The following is a 22,668-nucleotide window of genomic DNA, read 5'->3' as shown; positions in this document are numbered from 1 at the left end:
CCATCTATGCCTCTATTTTTTTTTCTCATTGACTTAATAAGGAAACATTCCTCTAAGTCAGAACACAGAATTCAAGAAAGTATTAGAATAGTTAATGGAAAACCTGTTTGAGCAAAGGAAGAGGTTATATTACCATCCTCCTCCTTGAGTTTCAAAAAATAGTCATCAAACTCATTGTCTTTACATAGGTACTCCAGTTAAGCCAATGAGTGCTGGATGCTGTATTTGGGGGGAAAACCTGGGCAGTATCACAATATCCAAGTGATTAAGGGAATGTCTGAGAAGAGGTAGGATATAGAAATCTGGTATAAAGGAGAGCTGAGCCCTATTAGACTTAGGAGAATGAAACAAGAAAGATAAGAAAAGACTGAGAAAATGAGGAAAAGATAAACAATGGTTTGGAAATTGGAATAAGTGGTAAATGAGAAGTAGATTGCATGGAAGTCTGGGACTAATGTGAAAGTCTGCTCTGTTTTTTTTTTTTTTTTAATGTATTTTTTTGCTAAGGCAATTGGAGTTAAGTATTCAAGTATTGAATTTTTTTATGTTTTAAAGTATGGACATTTTCACTTGGAGTTAAAGGTTGAGATTGAAGATCAGGAGAGATATAAATAGGTTCAATGTTCTGCATAAAGATGGTAAATGAATTGATGGGATCTAATGATTCCAAAGTTAATAAAAATATAAACTGTCAGAGCCAAATCATTAATAATAAAATTGATGTGAATAAAGTCAATTTTGAGATTTTGTTCTATATTGAGAAAATTTGCAACATAAAAAAAGATGAAAATAATCAATGATGGAGGGGCTGGGAAAAGTCAGGCATATTAATACAAGGTTGGGAACTATGAACTGGTCTAACTATTATCTAAATGAGTTTGTGATTATGACTTTTAAAAGCAACTATAATGTCTGTATTGTTTGGCCCAGAGATTCAAGTTCCATGTCACAGTCAGGAAAAAATATCTCCTATGTGCTAAAATATTTATAACAGTGTTTGTATAGCAGCAGATATGACAGGAAATAAGGACTTAACTTGTGGTTTGACTGGTATAAAGATCTCCTAGATCAGAGAATCCCTTCTACCCATGCAAATAGAAACCTTCTGTTCAACTTATATTCCTATGAAGTGTCCTAGAGAATACTATGATCATATAGACAGCCTATGTCTAAGATGGGGCTTGAACCTGGGACTTCCTGACTCGGACTCAAGCTTCCATTCATGATTCCTTTTTTGATTAGTAAATAACTAAATAAATAATGGTATCTGCGAGGAAGAGAGCATGAAAACAATAAATTTGGGGGGAAGAAGCATAAATAATATAGAATTGATATGAAGCAAGGAAACTGAATCAGAGGTTTCTCCAGAATAACTACAGCAATGGAAATGAAAGAACAAAACTCCAAACGGAATACTGTGTAATTATAATGACCAAATGTGGGACCCTTTAGAAGACATAAGAAAAAAATATGGCTTCTTATCTTCTTGATAGAAATGGGAGACTATTCCTAAGGAAAAAAAAAATTGCTTATCTTGGCTGATATGCTGTTTGGTTTTACTGAAGTAATAATGCTTTTTTTTTCCCTTTTTTCTATTTTATTCTCTATTCAAAAGAATGTTTTACTGTATGGGGGAGGGACGAGGCATTTATTCAAGTATGAAAATGGCATAAAAGCAAAATAGCCTTTTGTAATAAAGAGGGCAGGGAGAATAAATATGTTGGAGGATAAATGGGACAGGATCCATCTGAAAGTAGGTCAAAGGTAGTCAGAATTAAACCTTAGCCAATCAAGGAAGATCATTTATAATCTAGGAAACTTTGGTCAGATCACCCAAATCTTATATCTTTCTTTCCTCATCTAGAAAATAAGAGACCTCCAATAGAGGATGGAGTTTCAATAGAGTAGTGAAGACAAATGCTAGATTACAAGAGGTTAACAAGGGAATAAGAAAATGGGTACTAAGAGGAGACCCAGTTATAGAGTAACAAGATCAAATGGCTACTTTTAAGTATGTGGTTCTCAAAACATCTGTTTTTCTTATTTGGTGAGGCAATTTGGTGCCCAGGGTCACACAGCTAGTAAGTGTTAAGTGTCTGAGACTAAATTTGAATTTAGGGTCCTCTTGACTCCAGGGCCAATGTTCTATCCATTTCACCATTTAGCTGCCTCATTCTCAATACATCTGAATGTATAGATGTATGTCCCTTTAATTTCTATGACCCATTTCTTTACCATACTTTTTTTTTCTTTACTAGTCCTATATTATCTTACTTTATACTCTAGCATTGGATGTTTTTGTTTGTTTGTTTATTTGTTTTCTTGGGGGGGAGAGAGTCACTAGGGGGAAAAGTGAAAGGAATTGGGACTTCTTCTCTCAAGCCTCAACAAATTGTAAGGAATCCCTTGTTATTCACAAAGTAATTAGGTCCTAGTTAATATAAGCCTTCCACCTTCTACTTAACATATAATAGTGCTCTCCAAGTAATTTAGATTTCTTTTTTCAAAGTGCATTTTTATTTTTTTTAAATACATGTAAAGATAGTTTTTCACAATTACCTTTGCAAAAACTTTGTATTTCAAAACTTTTTTCCCACTCCCCTCTTCCTTCCTCCCCAAGAGAGCAAGCAATTTGAAATAGGCTAAACATGAAACATTTTTTTTCTAAATATATGTCCATATTTATCATGCCGAACACACACACAAAACACACACACACACACACACAAATAAGATAAAAAATGGTGAAAAAAAAACATAAGAAATAAAAACAATAAAAAAAAGATGAAAAATATTATCCTTTGATCCATATTCAGACTCCACAGTTTTTCTTTCTGGATGTGAATGGCACTAATAAGTCTATTGGGAATTGCTTTGAATCACCTCATTATTGAAGAGTCAAGTTCATCACAGCAGATCATCACATAATCTTGTTGCTACTGTGTACAATGTTTCTCTTAGTCCCTGCTCACTTCACTTAGCATCAGTTCATGTAAGCTTTTCTGAAATCAGCCTACTCATCATTTCTTCTAGAACAATATTTTATTATATTTATTACTATAACTTGTTCAGCCATTCCCCAACAGATGGATATCCAGCCACTCAATTTTTCAGTTCCTTGCCACTACAAAAAAGGCTGCCACAAACAGTTTTGCAATGCATAATTTAAATATCTAAGGTGTTCATCAGATTTTGATGTTACTATCTTAACATACATATATGTATATATACATATATATTATATTAAGTATTCAGTATATATATAGTATAATATATATACATATATATTATATTAAGTATTCAGATGAGAAGTGCTGTGAGCCATCTCAAGGACTGGAACCTTATATAATTTCAGTCCCTAGAACTAAGATTCTGGGTCAATTCTTCAGATTATACAATCTTGGATTCAGAATTGGAAAGACTCTTTAGGATCATCTATCCTCTAAATAGGGTCAAGAATATCTTATTTTATAGATGAGGAAATACTCAGAATTTCCTCAGATTTGCACCTAATCACACATTGGCACAGCTGAGATTTAAACATAGGTTTGTCTGGCTCCAAACTTAGCATTTTATTTTATACAACCTTCTTGTTCCTTGTTCTCTCCTTTTATATCCTGGAATTGGTGGGAAGGGACTCTTCTTCCATAGGTTGCATAGAGAAAGATGGGTTAAAGTGGTAATTTGTTTCATAGACCCCTTTTGATGAAGTCTGTGGAACTTTTCTGAGAAAAAAGGTTTTTAAAAAACAAAAAATAAAGCACATAGGATTACAAAGGAAACCAAGCATAATCAAATAGTTATCAAAAATATTTTGAAGAAAAAACAACTTCATGAACCTTAAATTTAGAACCTGTACATTAAGGAATGGGAATTTGAATATCTTAGATTACTAATAGTATGGAACCTGAGATCATCTAGTCTAACATATTCCTTATTCCCCTAACAATATCATCCAGCTTCTTCTTGGACATTTCCAGTAATGGAAGTCATTCTTGTTATGTTATTGTTTTGAAGGAAATTGATATTAAGTGGCTTGTCCAAGGTTATACAGCTAGTGTCTGAGACTGGATTTGAACTCAAGTCCTCCTGACTCCATTGTGCAAAATAATTATTACAAACTCATTTATTTACTTATTTATTTTCTTTTTTTTAATTAAACATATATAAGTTAAACATAAATAAAACATATGCATGGGTAATTTTTCAACATTGACCCTTGCAAAACCTTATGTTACAAATTTTCCCCTCCTTTCCCCTACCCCCGTCCCTAGATGGCAAGTAATCCAATACATGTTAAATATGTTAAAATATATGTTAAATCCAATATATGTATACATATTTATACAATTATCTTGCTGCACACTAAAAATCATATCAAGAAAGAAAAAAAACTGAAGAAAAAAAAGCAAAATGCAAGCAAACAACAACAGAAAATAAAAATGCTATGTTATGATCCATACTCAGTTCCCACGGTTCTCTCTCTGGATGTAGATAACTCTCTTCATCACAAAATTATTGGAATTGGAATGAATCATCTCATTGCTGAAAAGAACTACGTCCAACAGAATTGATCATCCTATAACCTTGTACAATGATCTCCTGGTTCTGCTCACTTCATTTAGCATCAGTTCACGTAAGCCTCCCCAGGCTTCACTAATATCATCCGGCTGATCATTTCTTATAGAACAGTAATATCCCCTAACATTTATATGCCATATCTTATTCAGCCATTCTCCAACTGATGGGCATTCACTCAGTTTTCCAATTTCTTGCCACTACAAAAAGGGCTGCCACAAACATTTTGGTACATACAGGTCCCTTTCCCTTCTTTAAGATCTCTCTGGGATATAAGCCCAATAGAAACACTGCTGGATCAGAGGGTATTTACACTTTGATAACTTTTTGAGCATAGTTCCAAATTGCTTTCCAGAATGGCTGGATCTGTTTAGATGAATTCATTTTTTAAAAAGAATTTCATTATTCTTTGAGGGGATAGTTTGATGTATTAGGAAGTTCTTCTAGTTCCTAACCTCTGATGGCAAGAAAACTAGCCTAATTCCTCTTCAATAGATTTTTCCCCCATATGGTACACGTGTATATATATAGATATAGCTAAAGATAGATAGATAGATTTACATCACACATATATGCATATGTATATATACACATATGTGTGTATATATATATATATATATACAGAGAGAGTTTTCTAAGTTTTCAAAGTATCTTCACCATCATAGTAGTGATGATCAACAACTTTTTCTCCTTGTTGGTGTCCTGTCCTTCTAAATGTGATAAACATTGGCAAAGATGGAGTCTGAATAAGACATAGTTTGGGGAGATTGTTGTGTTAAGGCCCCAAGTATTCAGTGGGAAATCACAGGATCTAGAGAAGCAGAGAGCCAGGAATTATCAGAGCAAGAGACTCCTCAGAGGTTGGAGACTCAGAAATGGAGAGGGCATGATCACAAACTCTACTTGATTTGACATTTTGCCTAAGTCTGTCTTGAAGACAACATGTCATTTTCACTGAAAATTATCTCCTCTCATTAGAGTCGGTGTTGAAGTAGACAAGAGTTCTGAACTTGGACTCAGGAACTCTGAATCAGAATCCTGCCTTAGACACTTGCTATGTGTTCCAGGACAAAGTCACTTTATCTCAATGAGCCTCAGTTTCCTCATTTGTAAAATAATACCTACCTTAGAATTGTTGTGAAGATTAAATTAGATGTTATTTGTGAGAGAAAAAAAAAAACTTTTGCAAAGCCTTAAAATTCTGAGGTCAGTTTGAGAATCAGCTTGATCTATTGGCCAGAGAGCCATCCTAAAGACTGTGGAGATGAGGTTGAGGTCCAACTCTGACCCAGATTGACTTTGGAATCTTGGTCAAGTCTTAGTTTCTCAGGGCCCTAGGAAATACTTTTGAGACTATAAATTGCAATTACAAGCAATTGTGCCCTTATCTGAGAGCTCTGTGTACAATGAATTGATGTCTTTCCTTAAGGTGCTTTAGAAATGTGAGCAATATTACTTTTATCGCTACCACTGAGATTGGTTATACAGAAGAAAAATGGACCAGACAGTCTGAAAATTGATTTCCTTTCCATTATGCCCATCCCCCTTGGAGACTATAAAACTTGTAATTTGCTCAAGGATATTATCTCTGTTGAGATTCAACTACCTATTCTCTGTGATAACTTTTTAACTAAAGAGAAGCATCTTCCTTCTACCGTGGTCCTGTCTACTCTGTTTCACTAGAAATTCTAGTCTTAGAAGGGACATAAATGTTATTAATTAATTAATTAATTATTATTATATATAATATATCATATACATATAATATTACACATAATATATGTTAATACATTTTTATATAATATTATTATAATTATAATTATTTATCAATTAATCCTCTTCATTAGTTTTCTACCCAGAGTGGGTGTCATGTACGTAGAAATGCAAGTACATCCTGCCTTCCCTTGACTTTCTACTTTATGACTTCTTCCTTTACCCTTCTGACAAACCTTGTTCTGCCAGACTTCAGACACACTTGTTTTCCTCTGTATCTCCTCAGAATTGAAAAAAGGGAAATTGAGGGGAGTGGCCATTCTTGAAGTGGTTTTATCATGATAGCAAATAAGGGAGGTAGGGTGCAATGAGACTCTGAGATGTCTGCCAAAAATAAATAAATAAATAAAAATAAGACCAACTCTCCCCTTTTCCCCTCTTCTGAGTGGTCTGCCTGAGAAATGATGAAGGCCATATTTCTATTGGAAATGGACTAGGAAAAATACCTCTTTATTTTCAGTAATCTGAGTCAAATTTGGCTTTTTCTTCCAACATGATTTTAAAAATAAAAATCATTTTTCTGAGAAATAAATAACTTCCAGCACTTTGTCAAAGGTCCATCTCACACACATATCACAAACACTCCAATGAAGAATCGGTATTTAACAATGTAATTTGTAATTTAAAAAAAAATAGTACTTTGTGCCTTCTTCGAAATCGCTCCCTTTACCCTCATGCTAATTTGCCTTTAAGTATATCCAGCTTTGTTTAGCTGCTTTTTCTTGTGGACAATGGAGAGCGGTAGGAGTGGAGATAATTAAAGGGAGGAAGTAATCCCCAGGATAGAGGCAGATTGGTATTAACTTCTTCCCCGCAGGGTTGCCATGAGTTTCATTTTGGCCCCGGGACCAGGCTCCCTGGACTTGGTGGGGAGGGCCTGAGTTAAAGATTTGGAAGAGAGCACTTTCATTTTCAGATGGACTTTACCTCCTTCTCCCTCCCCCAACCCTTAACTCCCTCTGAAGATGGTGAGAGGGTCACTGCTGGGCGCGGGGAGAGCAGTGATGGGGAGGGGGTCTCCTCGGCAGAGCGAAGCCCATCAGAGCTTTCCGGAGTTTAAGCTGCAGCCCGAGTCGCTGTGCAAACACCGGACAGTTGAATTTTGGAGCCGGATCCAAGTTGATAGTGCTGGGTAAGTGGGTTCACACAGTACGGACACTGCCCTACTCCCAGTCAGGCTTTCCCAGTGAGCAGGGCAGAGCGCAGGGTTGGGACGGCAGCAGCCTGAGCGAGAACTGAGGGCTTGGGAATAGGAATCCATTATTCCTCGCTCATTTGTGTGCCAGACTGTGTTGCTGTGGGCACAGAGACTCAATATTTTGGGGCTGGCTCCCGACTCATCGTTCTAGGTAAGCCTAGAGGGAACCCAACTCGGGGGTCTAGAGGGTCTCCTGGGTGGGATTAGTGTTTTCGGGATAGACAGGCAGTGCAGAAGATGGTTGGGGTCCAGTTTTTGTGAGGGGCCTGGGGGCTGTGTTCTGCTAACGCTCAGGTTTTTGGATCTGGAAGTCGGCTGATTGTGCTAGGTAAGCGACTCTGGGCAGCTACTCTAGCACATGGAAAGTCCGGAAGGGTCCCAGGGCTGGGGTGCCTGATGCCTGACTCAGGGAGGTCCCCACGGCCGGGGACAAGAAGGGAGGTCCCAGACCTGGGAAGAGGCGGCTATGGTTAGGAGAGGCTCAGCGCACTTTCTCCCTAGACGCTCCTTCCTCTGCCTCACCGCGGATTCTTACTGCTTTGGGATAGGAGCGGGGATGGCAGGGTGCCGGACAGGTCAGAGCCAGGTGAAGGGATGGGTTGGACCGGGGACAAAACCGGTACAGACTTGGGGGACGGGCCGCCGAGGTTTGGTTGCAGCGTTCTATCTCTGTGTCCTATGAGCAGCAGTTCGGCCCAGGTACCCGCTTAGTGGTCACAGGTAAGTCATTCTCCCCGTTTCCCCGGCCCGCGCCCTGGGTATTCCGAAATCACTGTCCGGGGGACAGAAGGGCAGGGTAGGAAGGTTTGTCCAACTGAGAAAGCAGCAGGAAGCTCCAGTCAGTCGGGTCTTCCCAGCGGTGAACCAACCCCCCTCCTCATCCTTTATGCACATTGTGAGCTTGCCCTCATAGAAAAGGAGGTCAGGAGTGGGGGCCCCAGCCGGAGGACGGGAGAGGGGGGATTGTTTGGATTTTTCCAGACATGGATGTGTAAACTAGGTATGGGAAAGTGCTTTTTTGGTTTCTGAAGGGAGGGAACATATGGGAGAAGGGAGGGAGAGACCCACGTCTTCTCCATTGGACAAAAGAAGAGAGGTACAATTCTAAAGGGAAAAAAAAAGTCCAGGGGGGAACCGGTGGGGATCGATAATGAGACCTTGCCAAGCAGTGAAGAGGTTTGGAGTCAGAGGACTGGAAATGGTATAGATCTGGTACTCCCTGGGTTCCACCCATGCCCCAGAGCCTCAGCTCTTTGAGAGGAAGAATTCAACAGCTTATTATTTGTTAATCCTCCACAACACCCAATCTTGCAGCTCTGCATTTAGGAAACTTTTTAAAGTTATTGAATTATTGACACAAGACCCCACCTCCTGAATGGTGGATTCCATATCAGTAATCATCCAGGTATTTAGTACAGTGATTATGATTGTTGAACAAAGATAGAAAACAAAAATGGAGAGACAGCTAGAAACAGTGATGGGTCAGGAGAGAATTAGAACCAAGTTGAGGTGGCGTTTCAAAGTGGATTCGGATTTAGGTTACAAAATCCTGTCTTATTTCTTTATCTACTCATCCTGGATTTCTAGTGTCTGAGAAAGTAATAGGATTTAAGGTTATAGGGTACATGAGAAAGCATTTAAACCAATTCAGTTTAATAGTTTTGGATATGGGGCAACTGAATTTTAGAGAGGTGAGCTATACGCATTATTTATGATTGCACAAATTACTCTAGTCCTTGTATAAGCAAGAATCAGTCCTACTAATGGAAAAACTTTTAAGATGATTTAGAAGGCTCACCACTCACCAGATATTGCTGATTCTAATCAGCAATATTATCTAGCTTTTTTCTCAAAGAGAAGCGTGAATAATAATTGTATTGAATGGAGTGACAATGATGGATTCATAGATTTAGAAACAGAAGGGACCACAACCCCCTCATTTTATAGATGAGGAAATTGAAGTTTATTTTTTAAAATTCTTTATTTTTATCCCAAATATCAAATAAAACAGACATTTCCACATTCATGGTAGAACAGAAAAATAGGCCTGCACATCAAACTGCAGATCTTCATTATGTTCAGCTTTCCTTTTCTAAATACATAATAAATTCAACCTGTAGTTTTTAAAGTTGAACTTCCTGTCTAAGTGAAATTGAAGTTTGTAGAGATGAAATGAATTGGTCCAGATCATACAGTCTATTAGCAACCAAGCCAGGATTTGGACCCAAGTCTTTTTAATTTCAAGTCTACCTTATCTTCTATACACTAGATTTTTTTCATTTTCTGAAAAGAAAGGGAATGGGCCAAAGCTACTATAGGAGATCTTTCTATGAGTTGTTGGCTTTAGATCTTCTGGGTACAGAGTTCTTTATGTTGTGGACTTCTGGATGTTGAGATATATGAGATCTGGGTAACAAAGGAGCTTGAGGAATTCCTGAGATGCCGAAGAGAACTTAGTCTAATGGGACACTAGAAACATAATTGTTTCTGGAGGTCTGGGAGGATGAGACAAATTCAGAAAATGCATGCAAAGCAATTGTATCGACAGATGTTATATAAGTACACTTATATATTTTAAAATTAAATATACTAATAATAGAGATGTATGCATTCTCTTCGTACTATTGACTATACACAGCAAGGAACATTATGAGTGGATAGCAAAATGACATGACAGAAAATGCCCTGGACTTCAAAACAATTCTTGGATTCGAGTATCAGTTTTTCTACCAAAGTTGCCATGTAAACCTTAGTTTAAATAACAAAAAATTTTTGAGCACTATAAAATAAAGATAACACCTACTTTATGGGGATCATAGTAAAGGGAAATCGTAGGTTTAGATGTGGAAGGATTTAATCCAACCTCAAATTGGATTGTTTTATCCAATAGTTTATATTGGATAAAATATTTTATATTTGGGGAAATAGAGTCCCAGAGAGATTACATGCATAGCCTCTGGTCAAGGAGTTAGTAAGAGGTGCACACAAGATTTAAACTTAAATCCTATGATTCCAAATCCAGACTTTCTTCTCCACAATTCCTTTATAGTGCAAAGTAATAGATACATATAAGATTGTACAAGTGGCCAAAGTCTGAGTGCAGTTTAAACTACTAACGTTTAATAATGCGAACAATGGTAATACAAAGTGCCTCAAGGTCTTAGTGCTTAATGTTAATCTTAGCTGAGTGCTAAGACTTTGGGACATACTATATTAGCTAAAAGCAGCAGCAGCAGTAGTTGTAGTGATAGTGGAAGTAATAAGTGTTAGAAGTATTAGCAAGTAGTAGTAGCAGCAGCAATAGTAAATAGTAATAGCAGCACCAGCTGCAGTAGTAGTGACACTGAGTAGTCAAAGTAGTAGCAGCAGTAGTAATAAGTAGCAGTAGCAGTAACAGTAACAGTAGCACTAAGTAGCAGCAGTAGAAATAGTAGTAAATAACAGTAGCAGCAGCAATAGCATCAAGTAGCCAAGTAGTCACTTGTTTGGATTGAAGCATCAAAAGCCACTTTAAAAATACAAATATAGTGTTCAGTGAAAATAAACTGGAAGCAGTCTCAGAGGTCTCAAGTACATTTGTTTTATAGAAGAAGAAACTGGGGCTAGGAGAAATTACAGGACTTGGGAACTGTCAAAGATAGAGAGCTACTTAAGATTTTGGAAGGAGCAAAGATTGACATAGATTTATTATATTTTAAAGAATATCAATGTAGAAGTTCTGTGGAGGATGGATTGGAGAGGAGGTGGATACTGAGAGACCAATTAGTAGGCTATTGTAATAGACTAGATGGGAGACAATGAGGCCTAGAACAAAGAAGGAGATTTATCATTGGAGTGAAAAGACCACCAGATCTTCAAGAACCATTGTAGAAAGAGGATCCACAAGACATTGTGACTGACTAAATATTGGGATTATGGAATAAACTGACTCCACAATTGCAAACTTGGGTAACAAGGATAGTGGAACCATAGAAAGAAATGGGGAAGTTTGGAGGAAGGACAAATTTAGGAGTTGTTCAGGGCAATCTGTCTTGAGTAACAAGGACTGATGTGTGGAAAAGAAAAGTGATTTATATATAGAAAGAGAGATAATTCAGTGAAACCATAGCACTATTATGCTTCTACTATTGTTTTGTACTAAGAGATTTACAAGTGACACAATGTCTCTGATCTTGAGGATCTCACTCTAGCAAGAAATTAAAAATATGTATTTAAAAAAGACAATCTAGAATATAGGGTATTCCAAAAGTCTCAGTACTTAAAAAAAAAAAAAAAAAAAGTATTAAACAGGAGTGGCTAGGTGGTGCAGTGGATAGAGCACTAAGCCCTGAAGTCAGGAGGACCTGAGTTCAAATCTGACCTCAAACACTAGGACTCAAACACTTCCTAGCTGTGTGACTCTGGGCAAGTCACTTAACCCCAATTGCCTCAGGGGAAAAAAAAAAGTATTAAACTTCAGCACTATGAAGTCTGGGAGTCACCCACAAAGAATGATAGTTTTAATTATGCTATTATAACTTAAAATAGCACCAAGACTTTGGAAGTACCCTATATAACATATTACATCATGCTCATGACTGATCTCATACTAGAAAGATCACATCTACCTGGATAGATCAGGGAAGATTTTCTAGGTAGGTAAAAAGAAGGGGCTGGATGAGATCACTTCTGAGGACCTTTCTTACATTATGTTAGATTTGAATTAAATACTAGATGGAATTTTAACACATGTAGAAGATAGCTTGAAACAGGGTGGTTGTTATTGTTGTTGCTGCAGCTGCTGTTTATCCTTTGTTCTTAAAGAGGACCACGGTATTAGGGAGGTGATACCATGATTTTTGACAAAGAGATGACAGATTTAAGTGAGAGAGGGCTTCACCAGACTCACTTTCTTCTCAAATGTCATCTAAGTCCAGTAGCAAAATGTAGATCAGGATGACTAGAGATGGCCCTAGATGCAGGGAAGACCTTAGCCTTTTTGAGCTAATGTCTTTAATAGGCCTCAGTTTGACTGAAGTCATATCCATTCAGTGATTCAAGCTAAGTATGAACTGAGGCAAAAATCGGGGGCCTCTTTTATGTAGTGAAAAGCTTTTGGATTTCTAACCAAAACAGAAACTATAACTATTTAAATTCACTCTAAATCAATCAGGGGCCAAATAATGACAGTTAGGGTTTGACCTGGGACCTATTTTTGGCCAATAAGTGAGAGCTGGAATGATTTGGGTTTAAGAAATTTAAGATTTTTTTAATGAGAAATAAAACAAAATAAAAATTAGGAAACTTAAGAAAGAAATTTAGATTGCAAACTTCAAGATATCTCAGGATATCTTTTTCATGGAGATGCAACAGCAAAAAAAAAAAACACGCATTCATATGGAGAGAGAGAGAGAGAGAGAGAGAGAGAGAGAGAGAGAGAGAGAGAGAGAGAGAGAGAAAGAGAGAGAGAGAGAGAGAGAGAAATTAAAAGGGCACTAGGAAAAGATAAATACATAGATACACAGCATCCTTCTTCCTCCCTTTTATAGTAAGACAACTCTCTCTCCAGTCTAGGATACCAACTCCTTTCCATTTTTCAGATGACCTGACCAGGGTGACTCCCCAAAGGTGACTGTGTTTCAGCCATCTGAGGAAGAGATCGAGAAGAAGGGAAAGGCCACTCTGGTCTGTCTGGCCACAGGCTTCTACCCTGACCTGGTGGAACTGAGCTGGTGGGTGAATGGGCAGGAGACCCAGGTTGGGGTTAGCACAGACCCTCAGCCTTCCAAGGAGCAGCCCTATAAGAATGACTCAAGCTACTCACTGAGCAGCCGGCTCCGGGTTTCTGCTCCCTTCTGGCGCAATCCCAAGAACAGCTTCCGTTGCCAAGTACTGTTCCATGGGATCTCAGAGGATGAGGACTGGAAGGGTAATGGGAGCAAACCTGTCACCCAGAATGTCAGTGACCAGACCTGGGGAAAAGCAGGTGAGATATATCATGAATTGGGGCCTAGAGAAAGAATAGTTCCACAGAAGGAAGTTGACATAAAAGGAAGGGAAAGGAAAGAACTAATAAGATCAAGAAATAAAAGAGAGAATCAGAGTAGACAATGCTTAGATAATCAGAGAAACAAAGAGAAAACAATCCTTTCCCCTAGGAAATTTTCTTGATAGATGGGCAATGGAAGGCAAGAAGCTTTCCTCAGTTAATAAATAAAAGAATAATAATTAACATTGATATAACAGTTAATATGTGCCAGGTACTTAGGGCTTACAATTATTATCTCATTTGATTTTTATAACAACCCTGGGAAGTAACTGTTATTATTATCCCCCATTTACAAATGGAAATATTGAAGCAAACCCAGATGAGGTGAATAACCCAGAGACACATAGCTAGTAAATATCTGAGATCAGATTTGAATTCAAGTTTTTCCTATTCCGGATCTGTCATATTAATCATTGACCCAACTAGTTTCCTAATTTCCTACTAACATGAAGCTGGGTTACTTCCATTGCATATGAACATTTGCTTAAAGTTGCCCTACTTCCTAACTTCTACCAGAAGACCTTCACAGAGAGTTATCTACAGACTAAAAACCTATTTGGTTCAACAGTCTATGTAATGTCCCCTCAAATTTAACCTTTCCTAATACCTAAGATCATAGTGATGATGTATTTGCAAGGTGGTAGACAATCAAGCTAGCACAATTTAACAATTAAACTACAATTTTCCTAGCATTGTAGTAGTTATTGGAGATACAAATAGAAAACTGAGACAATCCATATCTTCAAGCAACATACATTCCACTAATCTTAGGAACAGGACTGAATTTGGAAATAACTGGGGGATTTAGATTTTTTTAGAACATAATAGTTATTTCTTTAAGAATATGGGTTTGTGCCAACTTGCATGGCCACCCTAAATAAAAGCCTCTTTGAGGAAAGTGGGATGAATTATATATCTTCTACAATTTTCTCTTTCAGATTGTGGGGTCACCTCTGGTAAGTGAGCATTTTTTTTCCATTTTTCCTCATTCGGTCACCCTATTCCTAGAAAAAAGGGATCTCGCTGGGTATATGCCTATCCCCTGATCTAGAAATAATGAGAACATAAAACTGGAAAGGTCAGCTTTGGAGGGGGGTCTTTGTCCCTACAGAGTCCTATCAACGTAGTGTCCAGTCTGCCACCTTCTTCTATGAGATTCTGCTGGGGAAAGCTATGCTGTATGGCCTACTGGTCAGTGTTCTGGTGTGGAGAACTGTGGTAAGTGAGGCAAAGGAAAAGGTCAGATGGGACAAAGGGAAAATCTTGAACAAATAAAACTAAGGGAGTATGAGGTTTACTGTGGGATGGGGAAGCCACAGGTTTGGGGACATTGTCCAGAAGTTTCACCTATTTTTTGTAAGCTTAGTTATAGTATTATTCAGAGTGGAGAGGTAAAGGGAAAATTTGAAAGAAAGATGTGAGCTGATGGATCCTAATAAAAATCCTTGAGTTTTCCTTTCAGAGGCAGTTTAGAGACAGTCCTGATTCTGAGCTTCCTGTCTGTAAAATGGAATCTCTTTCAGTCTAACCCTCTTCAACTCCTAAGTTCTTTAAAAGCCCTATTGTGTCTCTTCCTTAGGCCAAGAAAAAGTATTCTTGAGACTACCTGTGGACTTGACAACAGGGAACCAAAAGCAAGGCACATGACCCTGACTTGGCTTTTTCATCTATTTCCAGTCTGTCTTCCAGAAGAGGTGCTTTTCTTTCCCTCCTCATCTTCATCTCTTATAGATTTCCTCAAAGAGAACTATATAAGCCAGAAAGAACAAAAGTGGTGGATTAATCATAAAACAATAAAAATGTCCTGGTGTGGTCTCACTCTGAGTGTCTGTTGCTTATTCTATTCTTGGCATATGTATTGTAAATGTAGTCACAATAGATGTTTCTAAGAGGTAATCCTAGTAACTTATGGAAAATATTCTTCAGGAGATGAAGAGAATCACCCTAACATTTACATGTTCCACCCTTTACATTTCTGGGAACATCCATATCTGGCCAGTGTGAAGTACTAGACAGAGAAGCACCGCAAACCCTTAGTGATAAAAGGGGCCATAGTTGGAGAATATGAAAGTAGACATTTAGAATGAAAGAGAGATGATCTAGGACAGGGCTTTTTAGACTTCTTCCACTCATGATCCCATTTCACCTGAGAAATTTTTACATCACCTAGATATATAGATGTGTAAAATAGGCATACAAATTAAACATTTACTGATAATAAATCATAATTTCACAACTTTCATATTCACTTATGAGACTCCATATGAAGATGTGACCCTATATTAATTTTTTCTACCATACCATATTAATTGATATAATGGGACTATTTCAAGATCATCCAATTTTCTTTGTTATGATATAAGGAAAAACAAAAACAAAAACAAAACCTTGTGATTTAATTAGTTTCTCAAAGAAGCTTCTCTCCCTGGAAGAGACTGATATGCAGATATAAACATTCATGTTTGCTTAGCAAGCACTTATCTCAAAGCAGGAATTCATCTCTTGTGTTTCTGGTTATTGCTACTCAGTCTCCAAGTACCTAGTCATTTCTGGGTAATAGAAGAAAAGCAGGTTTCTGAATTCAGAAAGCTGAGGGTGATCTCCTCAAGACACCTTCTCCTCTTGTACCCCAGTCCAACATATACTTTGAATTTCTAAACTTAATCATATATGCATAATATATCATACTATATAATTTATTATATATACAATTATTATAATGTTAGATCAATCCTATAGATATAGGACAATAAAGAATTGGAGAAGTCAGTGAATCTTAGTGGGAGTAAAAATGGGTTTGGGGAATAGTACATTTAGATGGGGTCAGAGAAAAGTCAATGTACCTCTGCCAGCCTTCCTGTTGGTTCATTGGGCTGCAGTTATATGGTTAAGATATAACTCCATCAACAGTAAGTTGAAGAGGTTCTGTCATGAATCACTCCTACTGTTTGGACTCAACTCTTGGTATAAGAGAGATTTTATGTGCAATTATGCCTAGGCAATTACCTGACCATTCATCATTCAGTCAATGTTTATGGAGCACCTATTATGTCCAAGGTACCTTATTATATAATTATGGTCGTAAGCAAAAGGTCTAATTGAGAAATGTATAAGCAAGGAAGCTCTCCAAATTTCCCTAAAAGGGAATGAGCTGTGAAAAAGTAGCAATACCTGAGAAACCTGGCCTTAGGAGTACCATAAACAATGCTGGCCAATCTATTGATCTGTAAACTGTAAAACTCAAGGATGAGAACTCAGTGGCACCACTCCTTTCACCCCTCAGTTGTACCTCTTAGCCATCATATTAGCATCTCAATTTAATCTTTCTTTCTTTTATAAAATTATCTCCTTGATTTTGACTCTGCTAAATTCCCTCAGAATTAGCTGACTGTCAAGCAGAATAGTAGATCTTTGCCCCTTAACTTGGAGACAAACTGGGTACACAAATTTTTTCACCAAACCCACCACACAGACCAATGGGGACCCTAATCTTATTGGGGGGTTTTCAACCTCAACATTTTTGGCACCCAAACATGGGTCCCCAAAATTTTATGTCCTTCCTTTTCACCAATTCTATAACCGAAGGATACCCCCCAGCTCCTAGGAAAGCTTGTCTGGATGATCAGAAATGCATTCTCTGCAAATTTTCCTTGCCATACTTGACATTTCTCTTGACAGTTCTCACAAAGTTCCTTTTTGACTAAGAAACCTTTGCAACATTTTCACCCTCCTGGAATGCCAGGGGAGGTGAGGTGCTATGGGTGTCCTTCACTTCAATCTACTAAATCTACTGAAGGACAATTGAAAGCAGAAGCTCAAGAGTCCCTTCCAGGATCACTCCTTATCAAGATTTGGTGCCTCTGGCAGCAATATTTCTTCAATATTTCAGTGTCCTTCTCCTGGACCTTCACCTCTTAACCAGAGTTTGAAACCTACCAGTCCCCAGTCCTCAATAACTCCCAAACTAGGAGTGGAATCCCTTTCCTCTCTCAGGATCCTGATTCAGCTATTGCTTCTAAACTCTGCCCATTGGGAAAACTACCTTTTTGGTTGTTATTGTTGTTGTTAGCATGCTCTCAAGGTGACTAGTTAGGGTATATGTGCCTTTTTCAATGTCAGATCTTTCCAAATTAACAAAAAACCTGGTCCTTACTCTGAGGAGCCCACTAGATATATGGAGTACTTTAAAGCCATTTCCTTCCAATTTGATCTTAGCTGGGGAGATGTTAACATCATTATCTCTTCTTGTGGCACTATAGAGGAAAAAAAGAGAATCTGGGACCTAGTCCAGAAGTTTGGGGATGATATAGCTAAATCCTCCTCCTTCAAAAGATAACCCTCAGGGTTAATGCTGTCTCAATTGATGATCCTGGATGGGATTATTAGAAAGGAAGCAGAGACACAGAGAATGAATCATTTTCTAATTTCACCATTGGGGAATTAAGAAGCAGTAATTAATTATGAAAAACTTAAGAAAGTTACCCAAGGAGCTGAGAAAAATTCTGCCTTCTTTCAGAGGCATCTTGTGAGGTTCTAAAGAAATGCACTAACTTGGATCCCATTTCTCTAGAGGGGACCACTATCTACAGAATGCATTTTATTAGTCACTCTGGCCCAGACTGAACTGTCAGAGTTTCTCAGAGGAAGCTGCAGAAGTTAGCCATGAGTCCTCAAACTCACTAGACACAGCTGTTGGAAAAACCTTTTGGAGTTTTCAATAATAGGGTACAAACTAAGGCAGAGGAGAACAAATGCATCAAAGAATAGGCTCAAATTTTAGCTGCTATCCAGGAACCATGTGGTTCATGTTTCAGAAGCCATGACCAGGATCATTGCTCTTGTGATTGTGCTTAGAAAAAACTCCTAGATTCAATCCCTAAGTGCAACCAGGAGGGGCACAGAAAAAGAGACAACAGTGGGGTTGAGCTGCTTCTTTCTAATGCCCTGTCCTCTTGTCCCTTCTGGACCAGGGGCAACAGTACTTTGGATTTGGCTAGGCTCCTCCTTGCTCCACCATGATGACCAAATCCCAGGTAACTTTGGAAGTGGCAGGTAAATTCATTGAATTTCTCTTTGATTTTGTGGGAGGCTCATTTTCAGTTCTCCTCTGGTACTCTCACTCTATCCACTCCAGCCCTGTTAGGGTGATGGAAATTGAAGGAAATTATTTTGAGGCCTTCTCTCTATCTTGTCAATTTGTCATTTCCTCCTCTCCTATTTTCTTGTTGGGAAGTGACTTAATGGTGATTTTGGGGACCCAACTTTCTCCTCTCAGACCTCTGAGTACACTTTTTGTGCTTCTCTCAAAGCCCTCCCAAATTCCATCTGAAATCCAACAGGAAACACATTCCTCTGCCTGAGACCCAGAAATCTCTAGGTATGCTACTCATCCCACCCCAGCTTTAATGCATCTTCAGGATCCCAGTTTGTACCCTCATAGGGGTCAGTATCAATGAAACCAGAGGCCAGAAAGGAATTGCAATCTCTGATTGAAAATTTTCTGAAGCACAAGCTTTTAGTTTCTTGTTAATATTCCTGTACTTTAGATCTTAAAGATGCTTTCTTTTGTATACCACTGTTTAACTTTCTAGGTTCCTGAGGATTTAAAGTTTCTTTGTCTAAGGCTCACATTGCTTCTCAGACTGTTAAGTATTTGGACCATGAACTAAGTCCCACCTCTGGTTCACTCTTGAAGGAGAGGAAACAAGTGATCTTGTCACTCCTGGAACCTGCCTCAAAAAAAGCTAAACTGACTTCTGCCTCAGTTAACTCTACCTGATTTAAATGGGGAAAGGAAAGCAGGATATTCTGTGGTGAGCCTCAATAGCACCTTGGAGACTAAGCCACTTCCTCTAGGGACCTTTGCTCAGAAAGCTGAACTTATTACCCTAACCAGAAATTTAGAATTGGTCAGTCTATACTGACTCCAAATATTCCATTCATGTCTTGCATGCTCATGGGGCTATAGGGAAAGAAAGGGAACTTTTGACAACCAAACATTCCTCCATTAAGTATCCAGGGGAAATTCTACAATTACTGCAAGCTGTTCATGGACCTAGAGAGGTTTCTATTCTGTTTTGTAAAAGACACCAGAAGCCAGATTCACTTCAGGCTAAGGGAAACAGGTTTGCAGATTCAGCCAACCATGCTGCTGCCAGGGTGCCCCTGATGGCACTTTTGATTACCCAACTCCCTGACTTCTATGCTTCTTCATAGAGCTCCCAGGAACAGGCCTTTGCTAAAGAAAGGGGGTACACCCTTTCTCCTTCTGCATGGTTTCAAACACCCTCAAGCTAACTTCTAATCCCAGAGGCTAGCCAGTGGAAATTTCTTTTTTGCTTATACTAAGATACTCAGTTGGGGGAAAAAACTGTCCTCCAATCCCTTGGGAAACCTATTTTCACTGGTCAAACAATTAGACAGAGCTGCCTCATCATAGCTTTCTTTTTTGTTGCTAGTGTTATCCTCCACTTTCTTCAAGATAATTGTTTCCTCCCCTATTACTCATGAGCTCTATATCTTCCAGACTCCAGTCCATGAACTCCCTAATCCTAAAACTCAACACCTCCTGGAAGCTGATGCTTCCATCTTCAAGTCTCCTCTACTCAGGCTGGACTCAACTAGGCAGGGCCAGTTGTACACCCCTTGTCAGCCTGAAGCAACTCCAGAACATGAGCCCTTCTCCCTTTGCCCCCAAAGAATTTGGGTTTCAATTGCTTGAGAGGGGAATGATGAGGTGTGAGAAAGTAGAAAAGCCCAAGAAACTCTAAGGCTACCTGTCCTTGGGAGTGTCACAAACAATGCTGGCAAGTCTTTTGGTTAAATTGTAGAACTCAGTGATGGGAACTACCCATCCCTACCACCCTTCAATTGTACTTGTAAGCCATCATGTTGTCATATCAATCTAATTTTTAATTATCTTTCCTATAAAGTTACCTCCTTGATTCTGATTCTTTGCTAAATTCCCTCAGAATTAGCCTGCCATCGAGCAGTACAATAAATCTTTTCCCTTTAACTTGAAGACAAACTGTGTGTGCCTGAATTCTGTCATCAAATCCATAACATTAACAATGGGGGATTCTAATCTTGTTGTTTCTTAACAATACTGATAACTTTCTTGGGAAAAGAAAAAAAAAAACAGATTCAAGATTGGAACAATTCAAGATCAAAGGGAAAAAAGTTTGGTTGAAAGGAGAATTATAACTAGGAAGAAGAGAAACCTCTTAGGCAACAAGAAGAAGGAAATAAACTCAATTAAGGCCCAGGAAGGAAGAATGAAAATTTCTTGGATTATTCAGTAAATGAAACCTGAATCGAGAGGAGACTGAACTAAAAGTTTGCTTTAGTGTATCCAGCTTGAAGGAAATAAAAGACCTGACTTCCAAGATAGACAAAATTGAAAATTATCACTATATTTGTAAAAAAAAATGTATGTCTGACTTATTCTTTTAACAGTATCTATCATTCTGTCCCCTTCCATCCACCCATACAGTCATCATCTTAATTCAGGGCCTCATCATTCCTACCAGCTGACTTTTCAATGAAATGGGCCTCTTGTTTCAAGTCTCACTTACACTAATCTATTCACACAGCTGCCAAGTTCAAGTCTAACCCATATTATTTCTGTTTTCAATAAACTTCAGTGGCTCCATAATACCTTCAGGATCAAACATAAATGTCTTCACTTGGAATTTAAAGTTCTTCACAACCTACCACAATCTATCTTGCCAGGCTTGTTATGTATTACTTTCAATTTTCCATTCCTTGGGTTAGTCAAACTGACCTCTTTCATGTTCTTCATGCTCTTCTCTATTTCCTTATGTATCCTATCCCACAAACTTGGAATGAATTTCCTTCACAGATCCAACTCAAATTTCTAATTCTTTTTTTAAGACTTAGTTCAAGTCGACTTGAACTTCTACTTGAAATGTTTTCTAATTATTTTATTAGGAACTTCCCTGCCCAGATTTTAATATATACTCACCTATATGCAGCTAAGTGATACAGTGGCTAGAGTGCCAGGTTCGGAGTCAAGAAGGTTGGAAAAAGAAATACAGATCACTATAGTCTTTTTGCTAAGAAAAACCTCAAATGGGGTTAGACATGACTAAAAAACAACTAAACAACAATATGCATATAAGTAGTCTTCCTGATAGACTATAAATTCCTTAAGCGATGGGACCGTTTAAGGTTTATCTTTGTCTCTCCAGTGTCTAGATCAGTGTCCAAGATATAGTAGGTATAAATGCTTATGGATGGGCTCATTATCTCTGTATTTAAATATTTTTGTTTTAATGACTGGCCTAAGAGGATATTGTTGATTTTACAAATTACAATAAAAAAAAAGAAAACCTAAGAAAATGGAATCCACAAAATTTAATCCTAAATCTTTGAGTAAAACTAAAATAGGTCGAAATAGGTGAAAATAATAATGTTCCAGGAATTAATTAGGAGTCAAAAAACACTATTCTCAAATGTCAATGATAATCAACTAGAACATAAAATCTGAGCTTTAAACTTTTACCAAAGACATTATTTTTTTTTTGACTCTTATCCCTCGCCTTGCCTCAGTTTCTCCATAGTTCTATGTTTCTTAGTTGGTATCTGAAGCTGCATAGGCTTGGTATAATTAAGCAAAACACAAATCATCATGAATGACAGAAAATGCAACATTATATACTGGCAGTTCACCACCTCACTATGAAGATGTGAGAAGTACATTAAATCATCACTCCTCTGATATGTTTTAATTTGCATTTATCGGAATATTAATATTTGTTGGAGGGAGCCAGTGTGTGGTGAAGTGGATAGAAAGCTGGCCTTAGAGCAAAGAAGATCTGAATTCAAGTCCTAGTTTTGACCCTTTCAGTCTGTATGTACCCAGTCAAGTCACTTATGACCTTAGCTTTTTAAGGAACTTTTTAGGATTTTGAACTATAAAGATCACCTCCTTTGGGAGAGGAAATTTCCTCTTGCCAGAGTTCCCTTTACCAGGAAAGTCACACCTCCCATTCCTATCTAAAGGGCCTCTGATATCTCTTCTAACTCTAAATCTATGACTTCATGGCCTTGTTGCTAGTATTCTTTCTTT

General features: G+C 38.0%; 1 pseudogene; it reads left to right on the top strand.

The window, feature by feature from the left end:
* Positions 1 to 7,355: 7,355 nt before the first annotated feature.
* Positions 7,356 to 15,395, top strand: LOC141543881 (T cell receptor beta constant 2-like; annotated as a pseudogene).
* Positions 15,396 to 22,668: the final 7,273 nt, after the last annotated feature.

The sequence above is a fragment of the Sminthopsis crassicaudata genome, chromosome 5 (assembly GCF_048593235.1).
Source record: "Sminthopsis crassicaudata isolate SCR6 chromosome 5, ASM4859323v1, whole genome shotgun sequence".
In the NCBI taxonomy this organism is placed as follows: Eukaryota; Metazoa; Chordata; class Mammalia; order Dasyuromorphia; family Dasyuridae; genus Sminthopsis; species Sminthopsis crassicaudata.
Note: the sequence above shows the minus strand (reverse complement) of the source record. Positions and strands in the feature narration are given on the sequence as shown.